The sequence below is a fragment of the Mesoplodon bidens genome, assembly GCF_964165515.1.
Source record: "Mesoplodon bidens genome assembly, chromosome: 1".
Taxonomy (NCBI): Eukaryota; Metazoa; Chordata; class Mammalia; order Artiodactyla; family Ziphiidae; genus Mesoplodon; species Mesoplodon bidens.
This window is the reverse complement of record NC_138176.1, coordinates 18,905,761-18,923,627: the sequence shown is the minus strand read 5'-3', so window position 1 is coordinate 18,923,627 and position 17,867 is coordinate 18,905,761.

Here is a 17,867-nt window from a genome sequence, read left to right as displayed (position 1 = left end):
GGGGTCTGAGGCTACATTTCATGCTTCCCTCCAAAAGGATGAGTGGTTCTCAACCTTTAAGTATGAGGACATTTTTAATGACAAAATACTTCTCAGAGCCCCACCTAGTAGTAATTTGGCTTGTAGCTTCGTTGGATGGCGAAAATCCACAAAGAAAACGGCTCTGAATTCATCCCACTTAGAAATGAATTCATATTGTGTTTATCACGTGAATTTGAAGATTCACATCTGCATAGTAAACGTTTGTTTACTCAGCCTAGAGGCAATGCTTGAGGCATAAATGGATTCCAGAGGCCACTGCAGTCACTCCACAGCCCCAGAGGAACCACTGCCTTATAGGAGCAGGGGTAATGGGAACTCAGCAGCTGTTTTGTGCCAGTTTTTTGTACATAAATGTCACAATTCTCTTGCATCCACCACCAGCCACAGCCCTAGAGCTGCTCAACCATCACCAGGTAACCTGTGGTGTCTAAAAAGAGCACCTTGAGGAACCCTCGTACACTTCTGGCAGGAATGTAAACTGGTGCAGCCACTATGGAAAACAGTATGGGTTCCTTAAAAAATTAAAAAGAGAACTACCATACGATCCAGCAATTCCACTCCTGGGTATTTATCTGAAGAAAACAAAAACACTAATTCGAAGAGATATACACATTCCAATGTTCATAGCAACACTATTTACAATAGCCAAGATATGGAAACAAGCTAAGTGTCCATGAGCAGATGAATGGATGAAAAGATGGGGTATATATATACAATGGAATATTACTCAGCCATGAAAAAGAATGAAATTTTGCCATTTGCCACAACATGGATGGACCTGCAGGGTATTATGCTTAGTGAAATCATTCAGACAAAGAAAAACAATTACTGTATGATTTCACTTGCACGTGGAATCTAAAAAATAAAACAAATATAACAAACAAAAATTTAAAAAGTCCTCTCTACATTTTTCTGAACCACTCACTCTTAAATCTGGTCTGTTTAACTGCAATTCCTTAAGAGAAAGGAGCAAATAAATTAAGGTTGACTCTTTCTTTTCTTAGAAGGACTTGAGCCTGCATCTCCAAGGCTGAGCCGCCTCCTCACTCTCCCGATCTGTTACCAGCCTCCCTGTCTCCTCCAGTTTCTTGTCCTCCTGCAATAAGAATGGATGTTCTAAAATGCAAGTCTGAGTGTGACTTTCCCAGTCCCCCAATGGCCTTGGGAAAAATCTCAATTCATGACCATAGTATAAAGGGTGCTTCAGGATCTGGCCCCTGTGTATCTCACTCATCTTCTGCTTAGCACACCCTGTCTTGTAGAGCATGCTAGATCCTACCTAATCACCACCAGCCTTTCTGTATCCCCCTTTCCCTGACTAACTCTTCCTTATTTTCATGCCTCATCCTAACCATCTGCCCCCACCAAGCACCTTCCATGACCACCACTGGTCTGGACTTGGTTTCCCTCTTGGATATTCTCATCGCACCTTATTATTCCCCAATTTTAGCATTCAATCACACCATATTGTATTAGCTCATTTTCAGTGAATCCTAGAATATATCACAGAGCAAGAAGGCAGGAAAGATTGATTCAAGTGAGTTGTGCTCACACATGACATGTAGAGACAATAGTCCCCAGATAACACTCTCCTTCTTGCCTGGTTCTTTGGGATGAGTCTACAGATGCCTCCTGAGGCTACAGGACACACAAAGGCACTTTCCATCCAATTGTTCAGTTCATCCCACTCCCCACCCTTGGCATTATTTGGGCAGGATATGAGCACCCTGGCCAGTCTTTACTGATTGAGGGACTGGAGTTGTCCCCACTGTTAGGAAGAAATTAAAAGAATATTTAGCAACATTTCTTCCTTAAGGGTTTGGGATCCAGAGGCTTCCCATGAATTTCTAAAACCCATCTGCTTCCACCAAGGGGATAAAAAAAGTTCTTTGAAGAACAATTCAGAGCTTGTACTTTCATGAAAGGGAAAAGGCAGAGTGAATCTATGCAATCGGTCCTTTGCAGGGTCCTTCTTGATAGTAAAATGGAGCATTCCTGTGGCCAATCCAAAATAACATACAATACAGAGAATCATCTTCCTTTGGCAATCTAAATAAAACCTTGGATAATTTCGCAATTTCCTTATTATGCTCAAATCATGGAGCTTTGGTAAGATTTACATGCCATTTTCAGAACAAAAGCTCTAAGCCACCTAATATTCTAGACAGCAAACATGTCTTCTTTTAAGCAAAAATAAATTTATAGAACTTTTCCTATTGGACAATAAAATATGTTCATTATATGTATATTCAAAAAATGGATATTCCTGGGCTTCCCTGGTGGCACAGTGGTTGAGAATCTGCCTGCCAATGCAGGGGACACGGGTTCGAGCCCTGGTCTGGGAAGATCCCACATGCCGCGGAGCAACTGGGCCCGTGAGCCACAACTACTGAGCCTGCGCATCTGGAGCCTGTGCTCCGCAACAAGAGAGGCCGTGACAGTGAGAGGCCCGCGCACCGCGATGAAGAGTGGCCCCCGCTTGCCACAACTAGAGAAAGCTCTCGCACAGAAACGAAGACCCAACACAGCCAAAAATAAATAAATAAATAAATTTATAAAAAAAAAAAATAGATATTCCTAAAGAAGAAAGTAAATAAAACTCGAAATTTCAACACCCAAAAGTACCAGTGCTATATTTTTTTAAACTGCAAGCCAAGCTGAGTTTTTTTCAGTTCCTCCAATCAAGGCCTCTCTCAAGCCTTTCTACATGGAGACCCCTTTGTCCAAAAGAGTTTTCTCATCCCTCCAAAACCCTGCCTTCAACCTCGTTCCCTGGTGCTAGATTAGACATTATTACTGACAATAATTAATTATTAATTATGTCATTGATCATGTGATACCATGCAATAAAATACAGCAAAGCACACTGCAACACAATATAATATAATAATTATTGGATATAATTTCCTCCAGGAAGCCCTCCCTGACTCCCCAGGGCTGGGGTGGTTGGTCTGCCTTGTACTCTCAAAGCACCAATCACAGGACTGTTCACCCTGTCATAATGCAGTTACTACTGATTCTTCCCTTTCTCCCACCAGACTGTAAGCTCCATGAGGGCAGGGGCCAGTTCTATCCAATCCACTGCTGTCATAAGTGCCCAGCACACACCCGCTGTCTCTTTAAGCAAGGGACAACTCTACATAAACTGTAAACGGCCTTGTTTCTCAATGACAGTGAGCATACTTCTGTGTGTCAATCAAGATAGAGCTATATTATCATTCTAAATGACTTCATTGCATTACATGGAAAGCATAATTTCTTTAACTGTACTGACTGTTGCTATAACATTCAATGAGACCAGAGGATCATTTCTTTCAGAACTCTGGGTTCAACAGGGGTCGCTGAACTGTAAGTAAAATCTAGGAATTCTGATATGAGGACATTTAACACAAGAGCTTTCTTATGCCTTCCATCTGCTCCAAAGGTCTTTTGTTGCTTATTTCCTGTGTCTTAGCTGCATTTTGATGGTTGATTATCACCAGATTCATGACCTTCAGCTAAATGATGCAACACTGTTTTAAAGTACTTAGTATTTTCTAGGCATCTGTAAACTGCTATTTTGTAGTGTCAGCCTAGGGGAAAGATTCCATTCTGAGATAAATACTTTGCCTAGAAGAGACCATGAAATAGATGACCCACACTGACAAAGTAAAATTGACCTTTTTGTACATCACCCAAAAATCTTCTAAGAATTGAGCACATTCCAGCCCTAGAGATAAAACAGGCCATCCATTCCCTATCAAATTGGATTTACAGAACTCCTGTTGTAAACCCAGGACCATGCTAGGTACTATGGAAAGGATAAGTCAGACCTTTTTTGCTCTGGGAAAGTTTATAGTCTCTCTAAAGGATAAGATGTTTATATCAAAAGGTTTGGACCTCCAACATTCAAATCAGTGCCCCACAACTGTACAAACACACTTGCATTTGTGAACAAACATGACCCACCTTCTCTTGGAAAAGCAGATGAGTCAGTGTAACAGCTCTCTGAAAGTAATTCAAGGACTTAGTGGAAAATGACTCATTGCGTTAAGAAAGGAGTCTTTAGGGCTACTGAACCAAGGCAAGAGGAAGCTGAGCAAGGCTGTAGGGCATCATTTTTCTCTCTAAATGTAAATATTATCACTTTGTGCTGGGTCAGGATGCAGACACACAGCTGAGTAATGACTGGAGCTTCTGGTACCATCAAACAGCGTGGTAATGACACCAAACATTTACATGTTTCCTGCCCCCGAGGTGCTCAGACACTCTTTACAAATGGTTTTTAAAGATAAAACAATCTTATAGCTACCAGAGAAGACTTGTCTTTCTACTGGACTTGAAGCAAGTCACACTTGAAGACCATCGGGCAGGAAAATCTGCCTAAGGAAGTGGCCAAGAGAAGGGGGGAACAGATAAACTGGGAGATTGGGATTGACATATACACACTACTATATATAAAATAGATAACTAATAAGGACCTACTGTATAACACAGGGAACTCTACTCAATGCTCTGTGGTGACCTATATGCGAAAAGAATCTAAAAAGAGTGGATACATGTATATGTATAACTGATTCACTTTGCTGTACAGCAGAAACTAACACAACATTGTGAATCAACTATACTTCAATAAACATTTTTTTAAAAAGATATAAACAAAAATCTCCCTAACACACCAGTGCAAGTGGCAACTTGTATTCCATCCCAGAAGCAGAGAAAATGGGAGTCCAAAGAGTTTGGAAGCAAAAGCTGGTCACACAAGCAACAAGCATGTTTGGACCCAGCACCCTCTTCTTCCTCTGAATTATGCCTCTATTTCTGATTTAGTTGCCTGCTATGGAAAAGACTGCTAGTTCTCATGAAATTCTCCACATGTTCCCCAACACTTCCCAGACACCCTTAGAGTTAAGTCAGGACCCACTGACTAGATCCAGTCAACGGAAAATGAGCAGAAGTAAAGTGTGTCACTTCCGCGTTGGAAGTTAAAATCAATGCCTCTGCTATCACTCTCTCCCCTGTTGCAGAAATCTTGGAGGCCACGTGGTGAGACGGGGGCCTCACAAGATGGAGGAATATGGGAGCATTGCACCAACTCACCAGATGGAGAACTCTGTCTAACCTGAGTCAGACTTTGTGCTTGTGAAGGAAACTTTGGTTGTGCTAAACCACAGGGATGCTGGGTTTTACTTGTCACCACAGCACAGCCTACCCTCTCTTGCCAGATACTATCCACCAGCCATTCCTACCCCCTCATTCCCTCCTGACAAAGTCCCAATATTGTTCGTGGTTCACTCTCTGCTTGGCCACAGGCTCAGAGTAAGTGACTGCCTCTCCAGCCCAAGGAGAGTGAGCCACAAATTGATCTCAGCAGATAACAATGGTTTTACTTGCCTTGCCAGAGGTTGGTTAAGGCTTGGACATGTGATCCTATTCTGGGCAAGGGGTTAAAAGGGAAATCTCCTGGGGGAATTCTGGGAAAGGCTTTATTCACTCTTAGAAAGAAATCTATGTGGAGAAGTCATCCCTGTTATGTTTCAAGATGCAACTCATCAGGAAGTGATGAGCCATCTTGCAACCATGAAGGTGAGGCAAAAGCCAACAGGGTAAAAATGGCAGAGAAGGGCTTCCCTGGTGGCGCAGTGGTTGAGAATCCGCCTGCCGATGCAGGGGACACGGGTTCGTGCCCCAGTCCGGGAAGATCCCACATGCCGCGGAGCGGCTGGGCCCGTGAGTCCTGGCCGCTAAGCCTGCGCGTCCGGAGCCTGTGCTCCGCAACGGGAGAGGCCACAGCAGTAAGAGGCCCACATTCCGCAAAACAAAAACAAAAACAAAAAAAACCTCCACCTACCTATTCATATTTCCTCTCCCTCCCAGAGGGACACAGAGGCTGAAGCTCTCTGCGGCTATTCCAAAACAAGCTCAGGCTGAGCCTGACCGTAAATCCTCCGTGTGAATAATGACTGATACCTATTACCACTTACTCTGCACAAGGCACTGGGCTGAGAGCTTCAAGCATTGTTCTGAGGTAAGAGTTCTATACCCATTCTTCAGTCAAGGGAACAGGAACCAAAAAGCTAAGCAACATGTCCCATGGTGACTTCACTAATGTGTCAGTTAGCTAGTGCAGAATTACAAAAATTCCCAAAACTTCCTGAAAATTCAAGCTTGGCTCAATTATGCATTTTTTTCCTCTTGGCTATGATCCTTCTGCTTTTGCCATCACCTGCAAGTTGATGTTCCTGCATGTTTCTAGGCATCTCTTTTCTAGCTGTTGGCTGGCTGTTGGCTGGCTGTTGGCTGAGGTGCCTCTGTTATCCTCCACATGGTCTGTTGTGCTCTAGCAGGCTAGCTCTGGCAAGTGCACAGGGCAGAAACAGTGTTCCCAAGTGCACAGGGCAGAAATAGTGTTCTGAGTGAAAGTACAAGTATGTAAGGACTCTTAAACTAAGGTGTAGCCTTGGAATTGACACAGTATCATTTTCCCTGCATTCCGTCCACTGGAGCAGGTCACAGGGCTAGCCCAGATTTATGGAATAGGGAAATAGACTCCATCCCTTAATGGGAGGAGCAAAGACACATTGTGAAGGGCATGGATTTGGGGAAACTATTAATCTTCCACAGCTAAAAGTAATTGAACTAGATTGGAATCCGGGCAGTGTGGATTCAGGTCCTGAACTCTACCCACTACATAACCCAGTAAGTGCTCACACTCCCAGATATCCAGATTCTACAGTTCTGCTTTAAGTTCCCCATGTATGCTCCTTCCAAGTTAAACTTCCTAGATATTATGCAAACATGTTCAATGCCACCTCTATAAGCAGTAATTTGCACCTTAGTCAGCCATTCCAAAAACTGGAATTAACAAAAGGGGGAAATACAGAAATCTTTTTAAAGCCAATCTCAATTCTACCCAACTAAGCATCACCATTGCTAAAAACCTCAAGAACCAACAATATCATAAACAACATCCACAGGATTATGTGCTGTGGTAAAACTAAGTGCTAAGAAATAAAGAGTCCATTTACATAGAACTGCGAGAGAAATCATTGAACGGTGAAGGATTTTCAGAATAGCTGCTTTCCTCTTGGTGAGAGCAGAGAGTTCACCCCAAATGAAGAACCCAGTCCCTAGACTGACAGCTCAGGACTCAGGCTGTAATTTCCAAGAGAGCTTTTACCCGAAACTCCATCATGTAAAGACTGTTTGATGTCCTTGAACTCCCAGTACAAGCACACTTCATTTTTCTTCAAATTACCTCCAAACAATTACATTTGTATTGCACTCATGTCCTGTAATCCAAACTCCATCCCTCAAAATTGTCTGCAATAGGAAACATGATGAACTCTTTCCCTGCAAGAATTTTTTTTTTTTTTTGGATGTGTGTGTTGACATCTTTTAAACAGATTCTTACAAACTGAACTTGTTACACAGTCTATAAGTGCTACTTGGAATATGCGAGGAAATCTTACTGCCTGAAGCTGGTAGCTCACTGAGAACATGAGCTCTCGTCCCTACCCTGCCCCGCCTTGTCTTTGACCACATTGAAGTTCCTGGGCAAAGCTGGACACACCCAGAGCACTGCGCACACCCCTGCACTCACCCTCATGGCCCCAAGAGGCCCAGATGGAGGACATGTTATTTGGTGAGTGGTTCCTAGACTTTTTCACATTTTCAAGGTAGATGGAAATTTTGCCTGGAGCAAAATGTCAAGATCATCTTTCTCACATCTTCCTTCTCTTTCTCCCAAATAAAAAATATTAAGAAAATACCGGGAGATTTATTTCATTGAGAAAGAGAGACTCAAAATGAGAACCCCACTTGGCAGCCAAAAGAATTCAAATGGATTTCGGTAATAAAGGATTTGAACCTTCTGGTGCTACAGACATCGTCCCTGATCTAAACATTCTCTTCATTCCTTCTCTACTTGAGGCCAGCATGTGCTTCTGCTTGCACAGACCACCTCACCTTCTTACAGCCTGCTGGCCCGTCCCACAGCCTTTAGATAGCCCCACACACCTACACCCTGACCCTTCAACCCCTGACTACTTCCCAAGGTTAACAGGGTTAGGTGCCCAAGCACTGGCTGAGGGCTCTGCACTCACCTGTGGCTCAGGTGAGTGTCCCCAAATGCAGAGGGTCATCACCATCACTGAGAGAGCCCCTCACAAGCTCAGATTCCTGTCCTGACTCATCAGAGTCCCCAGAGGAGAGGGCTGGGCATGTCTACTTTTAGAAGGCTCTCCTTAGCATTTTGATGATTGGCCAGGTTTAGAAACAAGTTAAGTAGAAAACTTTTGGGGAACCAGACATTGCCCAAAAGACACAAAACAGAGACTCTGATTTGGAAGGGCTCTGGGAGGCACCTCATGCACCTACCACTGCCCCCAGAGGACCCAGGTGGCCCACAAAACCACACCATTATCAATTGCCACCACCCTTAATTTTTTTTTATCTTAAATCCTACATTTCCAGGGGCACATAGAAGAAAGCCCTCCTCACAGAACTCAACATTCTCAAGTCTTTTTTTTTTTCCAGGAATTAGTCCATGATGAGTTAGGCAACGACCAAGTTCCTCCTTTCCAGTGGTTCAAAGAGTGACAGATCATTGAGATGGAGTCTCATCACTATAGGTCGTCATTATAACTTCTGATCCTGGTCTCTCTCCCTAGGTCACCTAGAAAAGCCAAAGTTGATTTTTGACCCAGGGGACATTTGACAGTGTCTGGAGACATTCTGGTTTGGTTTAATTTGGTATAACTTGGGGCAGGGGTTCTACTGCTATCCAGTGGGTAGAGGTCCGGGATGCTGCTCAGCCTCCTCTGATGCACATCCCAGCACCCCCTCCCCCGAAAGAATTATCCAACCCAAAATGTCAGTTATGCCCAGGGTGAGAACCTCTGGCTTAGAACAATGTTCTGCACTGTATTTAATCAGCAGTTCGTAAACTTTTTTAGTTCTAACTGAATGAAAATCCTTCTTGATTCTGATGATGGAGTAGTCAATGTGACAGTTACAGTTGCCACACACCTTTTGTTCCTTCACTCAATGCCTGTCTGAAATTCCAACTCTAAGCAAGCGTCATGCTGGGGAGAGGGGTTCAGAGCCACGAAGACGTGGCTCCTGTCCTCACGGAGCCGACATCATTGTTGGAGAGATGGGCACTAGGCAGAGAATCACCGACAGCAGAGTGTGGAATTGCCGCTGTAAGTGCTATAAGGAAGTGTGAGAGCGAGGGATGGCGGGCTTCCACCTAGGGGTGTGTGTGTTTGTGTGTGTGTGTCGGGGGATGGGGGACATCAGGAGAAGCCTCCCTGAGAAAACGGTGGTTGGGCTAAGATGCGTGGGATGCCTAGGAGTTCACTGGAGCGAGAGAAATGAAAAGCGCATTCGGGGCAAAGGAAAGGGAGCATCCGAAGGTCGTTGGGGGACGGAGTGTGGTACATACAAGGGGCTGAAAGGAGGGCGGAGAGAATGAGGGCGGTGTCAGAAGAGGCTGGAGAGGGGACGTAGAGTCGAGATGATGAGAAGCTTCGGCTTAGGGAACGTTCAAAGTGTGGGTCTTTCTCTTAACAGCGATGGGCAATCTTAAACTGGAGCTGGGGGTTATGAAGGATTGAGGTATCTCCTTGTCCATCAGTTCCTAACCCTGTTTACACATGAGAAAAACCCTGGGGAACCCTTTAAAAATACACATCTTGGGGCTTCCCCGGTGGCGCAGTGGTTGGGGGTCCGCCTGCCGATGCAGGGGACATGGGTTCGTGCCCCGGTCCGGGAAGATCCCACATGCCGTGGAGCGGCTGGGCCCGTGAGCCATGGCCGCTGGGCCTGCGCGTCCGGAGCCTGTGCCCCGCAACGGGAAAGGCCACAGCAGTGAGAGGCCCGCGTACCACAAAAAAATAATAATAATAAAATAAAATTAAGTTAAAAAATAATTTTAAAAAAATAAAAAGAAAAATACACATCTTTAGGCCCCACCCCAGACCAAATGAATCAGAATTTCTAGGGGTGTTTCCCAGGCATCGGTCATTTTTTAAAAGGTTGAGAAGCAGGGTTCTAAGCTATCACAAACCCCACATTCATATATTTCTCTGTAACCCATCATTTAGTCCTTTAATATATGCCTGAGGATGAATAAAGATGAAGTTATCTAGAGGCAGCTAGTACCTTCCATGGATGGAGAAGCAATTCTATGCAAAGTTTTGGGGTCAGGTTGGCTTTATTAGCAGAGGGCCTCGCTCTAGCTTACCAGCCTATGGTAGATACAATTCTAATTCTTGTCTTCACAAAACTACAAACAACATCAGGGCCTCTAGAATATAGTTAATCCCACAAGTTGGGAAATCTGCAAATGCCAAGGATCTGCTGTATTCAGAAGATGCAAATGCTGAGGCAGAAAGCAGATTTACATGATGCAGCCAAGCAATGGTAAAAGAGGGAAAAAGAAAAGTTGAACCGAACAGCAGACTCTCCAATCATGCAGAGAGATGTTAGGTTTTTAAGTAATTTCAAGGGGAGTGGGGATGGAATTTGTTTCCAAAGTTTGAAGTTTCAACATTGCCTGGAATTACAAATAATTTATGAAGTTACACGAGATACTTTCACGTGGTATGCTCAAGCAAAGGGCATGGCTTTCCACTGACTTACCCCATTACAGTACAAAGTAGGGGCTAAACCACAGTGGACCTGACAGAGATCATTGCAAATCACAGTAAACCTATTCTAAGCACCAACAGTAAAAAAAAAAAAAAAAAGACCCAAGTTTTAAACTAATAAAGGCAGGCAGAGACATGGGAAGTTTTCCACACAACTTATCAGACCAAACAGTACAACTAACTCAATTAAACAAAACTAGTTCCATGATGTCAGATTTATACCAGCAGATAATTCATTTGCTTCAGTTGATCACACACACAGAGCACTGATTATTAGAGACACCTGGGAACTATCGCGTGTCTCAGTGGAGTTCATGACTGTGACTCCTATTCGCTGCAACTGGCAAAATTAGTGAAAGGTGACCAATAATTCCTTTGGTGCAGCTTATATAAGGACGGTGGCGAAAGGGGCAAAGGAAAAGAAGAAAAGAATGCATTTGGCTTCTTGGGCCAAAGTCAGGCCCAAGTACATTCAGCTCTGAACACAGAAGACCAAAATGGACTGAGAATCTTTCCAGAAGCTTCCAACTGGGGATGCTCTCGAAGTACTGTACTGAGCTAACATTCTATGATTCTACAACAACTGATATCTAAGATTAAGGGAAATAGAGCAAAGGAGAGTACCCAGGCAACTGAGATACTAAGAAACTTGGAATATTTTGACAAAAAGAGAGGCCAGTTCTTACTTTTTATTCCAGTTATTTGTAAAATAAAACAGTAGGGACCCTTTAAACCCTTTAGTAATCCAGTGATCTGTACCCATTTATAAGCCAAAATCCTCTAGTGATATAAATTTCACTACCTATCACAACCCATCTTTTCTATTCTAACAACACACACTTGAGAGTTAGAAAGGGTCAAATTGCTATCAGGATCACAGATTATGATATCACAAACTAAATAGAATTTTCTCCAGGAAAGAAAAAAACATAAATATTTCATAAGAATTGCTTATTTTGTTTTTTTACCAATCAATTGATTAATGGTGAGTGATACACAAGGAGTTTTGGATTTATAAGACAAATTGTGACTTAAAGCGTTAATCGGGAAAACTCCATTTAATTATGGATTTCTGTAAGATGTGCATTTGCACTGTTTGCTTTACCTTTTAATATATATTCCTCTCATCTTAAAGATGCAGATGACATTTACAGAAGGCACACACTATAATTTCCAGACAAGTATTTTGTCTTTTTTGATTAAATTTATAGCTCTATCAGAAAATGACTAGATGGTGGAGTCGTTTTGTTTACATTTTATTTACAGCTAAATGAAGCAGATAACTGGTAATGTTCCTGGAAGGAGCCCCATTTCCAACCAAAGAGGCCAATGTCCCTCACATTTAGGAAAGTTTTTGCTATGGACAAGAACAATTACTCGGACAAACAGCAAATGAAATGATAAACTTTTAATAAAAGAACAAGCCCATATACTCTGCATGTATTTCTTGACCAAGCAACTTAATTTTTTAAAGGTTTGGTTCTTCGTAAATATACAATTTCATTATGTGAGAGATGTCCCCATATGTCAGAAAAAAACAAGGTTACGTCTGACACATCAGGCTGAGGAATGGAGAATTAGGGAGCACACAGGACTTGCTGTGCTTTCATCTTCCTCTTTGTCCTGAGGCCCCGATCTCCACGTGGAAGGTCCACTGTCAGACATACCATCGATGAACTGTAGCTAATTGATTTCCTAAGACACACTGAGACACAACAGGAAGCTATGAAATTATTCCCACCTTCCTGTACAACTGTATTTCCACTTACTCCTTAAACAGTGACTAAAAGTCTACTGTTCAAAGTCTATTCTTTCCCCAGCACCATTCTAGGAACTAAGGAAACAAAATCAACCTGTCTTCATCAGATCTGGTCTAGCTATGGGTTCACAGACATAAATAAGGACATGTGAAGGCATTACCTTCCTAGGGTGGGAACTTGCTCAGAATATCTGGGGGCTTCAAATCATAGGAAACATTTACTGAGGGCTTCCCATGTGCCAGGAACTTTACATGGATTATTTCATTTAACCCAGAACTGAGCGGAGTACTATAATCTCCACATTATAAAGAGGGAGAAACTGAGACCTAGAGAGGTTCAGTAAGCTGCTCTGGGTCACACAGAGAATAAATGATGGCACCAAAGTGTGGACTGGGATTTTCTGCCCCCAAAACCTCTGCTCTTGATTTCTCTGCAATATAATCCTGCAAATTGGTAGTTGTGAGTCTCATCTTGGATGGGGTCTGAAAGAAGAAATCATGAAAGGCTTCATAGAGGAGGTGACTCTTGAGCCGAGTCTAAAAGATGAGGGTATAGCACAGGTAGGCAGCTTGCGCAGTGGGCTGCTTGAGCAACACAGAGGTGCAAACATCTTAGCCCTCAGGGGAGTTTCAGGGCAAGGTTTGGAGAGGTGGCAAGCAATACACTGGAGACATCCACGGGGCCAGGCAGTGGAGAACCTTAAATCCACACTAAGAAGTGTGGACTTGATCCACAAGCACCGGGGGCCACCAAAGGCTTTTAAGCAGGAACATTAATGTGGTCATACTAGCATTTTAGAATGATCTGGGGACACAGTGGAAGATGGGTTAGAGGGAGACCAGATGGAAGGCAAAAAGAGCTGGTAAGAAGCCATCGCATTAGTTGTGGGGTAAAATCACTCACATAGCAGCCCTGGGGATAGAAAAGAGAGGATAAATTCAATGAAATATATAGAGTGTGGTGAATAGGAATGTGATTGATTAGCCCTGGGAAGATAGAGAGAGGGAGGTAGTTTGGAAGCCACTCAGATTTCCAGCCCAGGGAACTGAGTGATGCCATTTACCAGGTCAGAGGCTATAGAAAAGGACACAGCTGGGGAGGTACAGGAGCACAAGGTAATGAGCTCATCTGCGGATATTTCAAATACCAGGTCCCTATGGAGCGGCTAAGCAGAGACATATCCAGCAGGCTGATGGATATGGAGTCAGAATGCATTACAACAAGCACACCTCAAAACAATAAAGGTAATAAGCAATGGAAAAGGACACCATGGGCTCCCTAATGGGCCAGTACAGACCATGGTCCATGGCATATACACAAAGAACACTGAAACCTCTGAGGCGGCGGCGGGGGTGGAGGGAAGCATGCTCCACTTTCACCACAAGAGGGCAGAACAGAGTCTCCTCTTCACTGGAGGCCAGCTGCTCTCCTGCTTCTTGGCTGCATTTGGGCCCCTACTTGGTGATACAGGACACCAATGTTCCACATAATAAAGATGGTTCCCAAGGAGGCCCTATCCATTCGCCCTTCCCGCCTTCAACAGGGAGGCAGGCTGGGACCAGCAGTCTTCCTTTCACTACATTAGTCCTGACCATCTGAGCCCTGGTGACAGGTGAGGTGAACTAATTTCTCCTGTGTCTAAACACATCCCCTCACAGGGACCAAAAGTGCTCCAGAGGTGAAGTTTATGGGGGTTTCGTGCAGCCATTCAGTCATCAATAATTCCACATGCCCCCGCATATTTCTCCCTTAAAGCACTTTACGGTTTATAATTGTATCTGTATGTGATTATTTGATTAACGTCTTCCTTACTATTTCTGCCAGGGTCTGTGACTGTTTGTGTCACCCATTGTGGCTTCCTAGTTAACATTTACTGTTCAAGAAACTGATATTAAATGCCTCCCATGTGCCAGAGGCAATGCTGGGTCCTAAGGACACCCAGTTGGCTGAGACCCAGTCCCTCACATCAAGTTGCTTACAGCTAACTGTGGCTCCAATATTGTCCTCTTGGTCAGCTAAGGACATTGACTCTGACTCTGTTGAAAAGAAGCTTCCTCTGGTGCCCCTGCACCAGCCTCCAAAGTGCCCCCCCTAGGTCTCACCCTGACACTAAAAACAAGACAGCAGAGCCTGGGGAGAAAGGAGCCCCCATAAGTCATCACACTAGGCAAGACCTGAGAATAATAAAACACTTTGAATTTCTCTTATAAATGATAACATTGTTGATTCTTGAGAGAGAAATGATACTTCCTTTAAGAGTTTTATTTATCCTCTTTCATTCTGAGCTGTGAGATGCTTCCCCAGTACTTCATAATCAAAAGGCACTGTCCCTTTCCCACAACAAACATAGCCTCATGGACTGACACCATCAAAGTTAAGATTTACATATTTGTTCTTTTTTTTTCATTTAAAAAATTTTTATTGGAGTATAGTTGCTTTACAATGTTGTTAGTTTCTGCTGTACAGCAAAGTGAATCAGTTATACGTTACATATATCCACTCTTTTTTAGGTTCTTTTCCCATATAGGCCATTACAGAGTACTGAGTTCCCTGTGCTATACAGTAGGTCCTTATTAGTTATCTATTTTTTTAATAGATCTTTATTGGAGTATAATTGCTTCTCAATACTGCATTAGTTTCTGTTGCACAACAAAGCGAATCAGCCATATGCATACACATGTCCCCATATCCCCTCCCTCTTGAGCCTCCCTCCCACCCTCCCTATCCCACCCCTCTAGGTCATCGCAGAGCCCCGAGCCAATCTCCCTGTGCTATGTTGCTGCTTCCCACCAGCCAACTATTTTACATTCGGTAGTGTATATGTGTTGATGCTACTCTCACTTGGCCCCAGCTTCACCCTCCCACCCCATGTCCTCAAGTCCATTTTCTATGTCTACCTCTTTATTCCTGCCCTGCAACTAGGTTACATATTTGTTCTTAAAATTAAGGATTTTAAATCTTTCTGTTCAATAACAAGAACTGTTATAAATTAGTATAAATAATTACAGACCTAAAACATGATCAGAAGTGATTAGCTTGGGCGGAGAACAAAAGGACATTGTACCATTATTCTTTATGAAGTAACTTCAACACTGAATTTTTTCTTCAGCTAATGTCTACAGTCATCTCTCTATATACAGATAGATACATGTATAGATAGATAGATAGATAGATAGATAGATAGATAGAGATCCATTTTATTGAGATCCAATTTGCACGTCATACAATTCACCCATTTAAAGTGTGCAATTCAATGGTCTTTGGTATATTCACTGAGTTGTACGACCATAACCACTATCTAATTTCAGAACCTTTTTGTCACCCCCAAAAGAAACACCATACATAAAGCAGTCATTCCCCATTCCCCCCAGCTGCTGGAAACCACTAATCTACTTTTTCCCTGTGGATTTGCCTATTCTGGACATTTTATAGAAATGAAATTATGTGATATGTTGTCTTTTGTGACTAGCTTCTTTCACTTAGCATGATTTTTTTTTTTTTTTTGGCTGTGTTGGGTCTTTGTTGCTGTGCGCGGGCTTTCTCTAGTTGCAGCAAGCGGGGGCTACTCTTCATTGTGTTGCGTGGACTTCTCATTGCGGTGGCTTCTCTTGTTGCGGAGCACAGGCTCTAGGCGCGCAGGCTTCAGTAGGTGGCTTGCAGGCTCAGTAGTTGTGGCACGCAGGCTTAGTTGCTCCACGGCATGTGGGATCTTCCCAGACCAGGGCTTGAACCGTGTCCCCTGAATTGGCAGGAGGATTCTTAACCACTGCACCACCAGGGAAGCCCTAGCATGATGTTTTTATGGTTCATCCCTGTTGTAGCATATATCAGTACTTCATTCCTTTTTATTGCTAAATAATATTCCATTGCATGGATAAACCACATTTTGTTTATCCATTCATAGTTGATGGACATTTGGATTGTTTCCACTTTTTGGTTACTATAAATAAAGTTGCTATGAACATTCATGTACAAGTATTTGCATGGATATGTCTTCATTTCTCTTTAATGTACAGCTAGGAGTGGAATTCCTTGGCCACATAGTGATTCTATGTTTAACATTTTGAGGAACAGCAAGACTATATTCCAGATCACTGCACTATTTTAAATTCCCACCAGAGTATTTGAGGGATCTACTTTCTCCACCTCCTTGCCAACACTCATTAACATCCATCTTTTTGATTATGGTCATCCTAGTGAGGATGAAGTGGGATTTTGTGGTTTTGATTTGCATTTTCTTAATGACTAATGATGTCCATGGCTTTTTGAAGCCTAAAGTTCTGGAACAGGATTTAGACCTCCTCCCCCCAACATTAAAATGAAAAGCTGTCTTCTGAGAATATAAGGACCACATAAAGCCATGGGATCTATAAGACCCCGATAATATCAGTAGAACCTGAGAGTGCCATCAGTGATTTCAGGGGAGATGAGGGAATATGCAGTGAAGATAAGTTGTGGGTAGAAAGTGTTCATGTTCTTGGGCCTCCAAAGAGAAGGGAACCAAGAGCCCCATCAGCCTCCACCAAGCAGGGAGGCTCCAGCTGAGGCTACACTGAGCAGCACCACCCCATTTGCTCCAGTCATGTCCTCGGTGAATGAGGCAAAATTCAGAACCCAACAAAAGAAGTGAGAATTTGGGGTGCAGCCACACGTGGTCTTGCTGACTGGCCTCGGGGAAAGATCTGGCTTGGAGTCTGGGAGGTGGGGCTGGCACAGATCCTCTTTAAGACCTTGTTTTGATCCTAAAGGGGATTTGGACCAAAGATAGGATCATAAGAAGATAGTCCTGGGTTGTAAAACCCAAAGTGCGGAGGCTGTACTGAGCCTTTCAATCAGAAACTTCTTGGACTGGAAACCAGTTGTCACCACAGCTGTGGTCAAGGCCACCATTAAAAAAACTAAACGTTCATGCGCCCACCTCCCCTCCCCTCTTCTGTCTGGTGGTCTCACCACAGGATGGCAAGGCTTTTCTGTTCCTGAGGGTTGTGTGAATCAGCTTGCGTTACAAGAAATTGTCGGAGCCACTGGGTTGGGCATCGGAAGACTTAGGAGAGACACAAAGACCTGGCCTGCCTTTAAGAAGCTCACACATTAAAAATTAGAGGAAAGGGCTTCCCTGGTGGCACAGTGGTTGAGAGTCTGCCTGCCGATGCAGGGGACACGGGTTCGTGCCCCGGTCAGGGAAGATCCCACATGCCGCGGAGCGGCTGGGCCTATGAGCCATGGCTGCTGAGCCTGCGCGTCCAGAGCCTGTGCTCCACAACGGGAGAGGCCACAACAGTGAGAGGCCCGCGCACCGCAAAAAAAAAAAAAAACTAGAGGAAAGACAGAGACAGAGAGAAGGAGGGAGGAAGGGAGGGAGGGAGGGAGGGAGGGAGGAGGAAAAGAAAGATGTTTTATGTTCATCTCTATGATTTCATGTGGTGTTTAT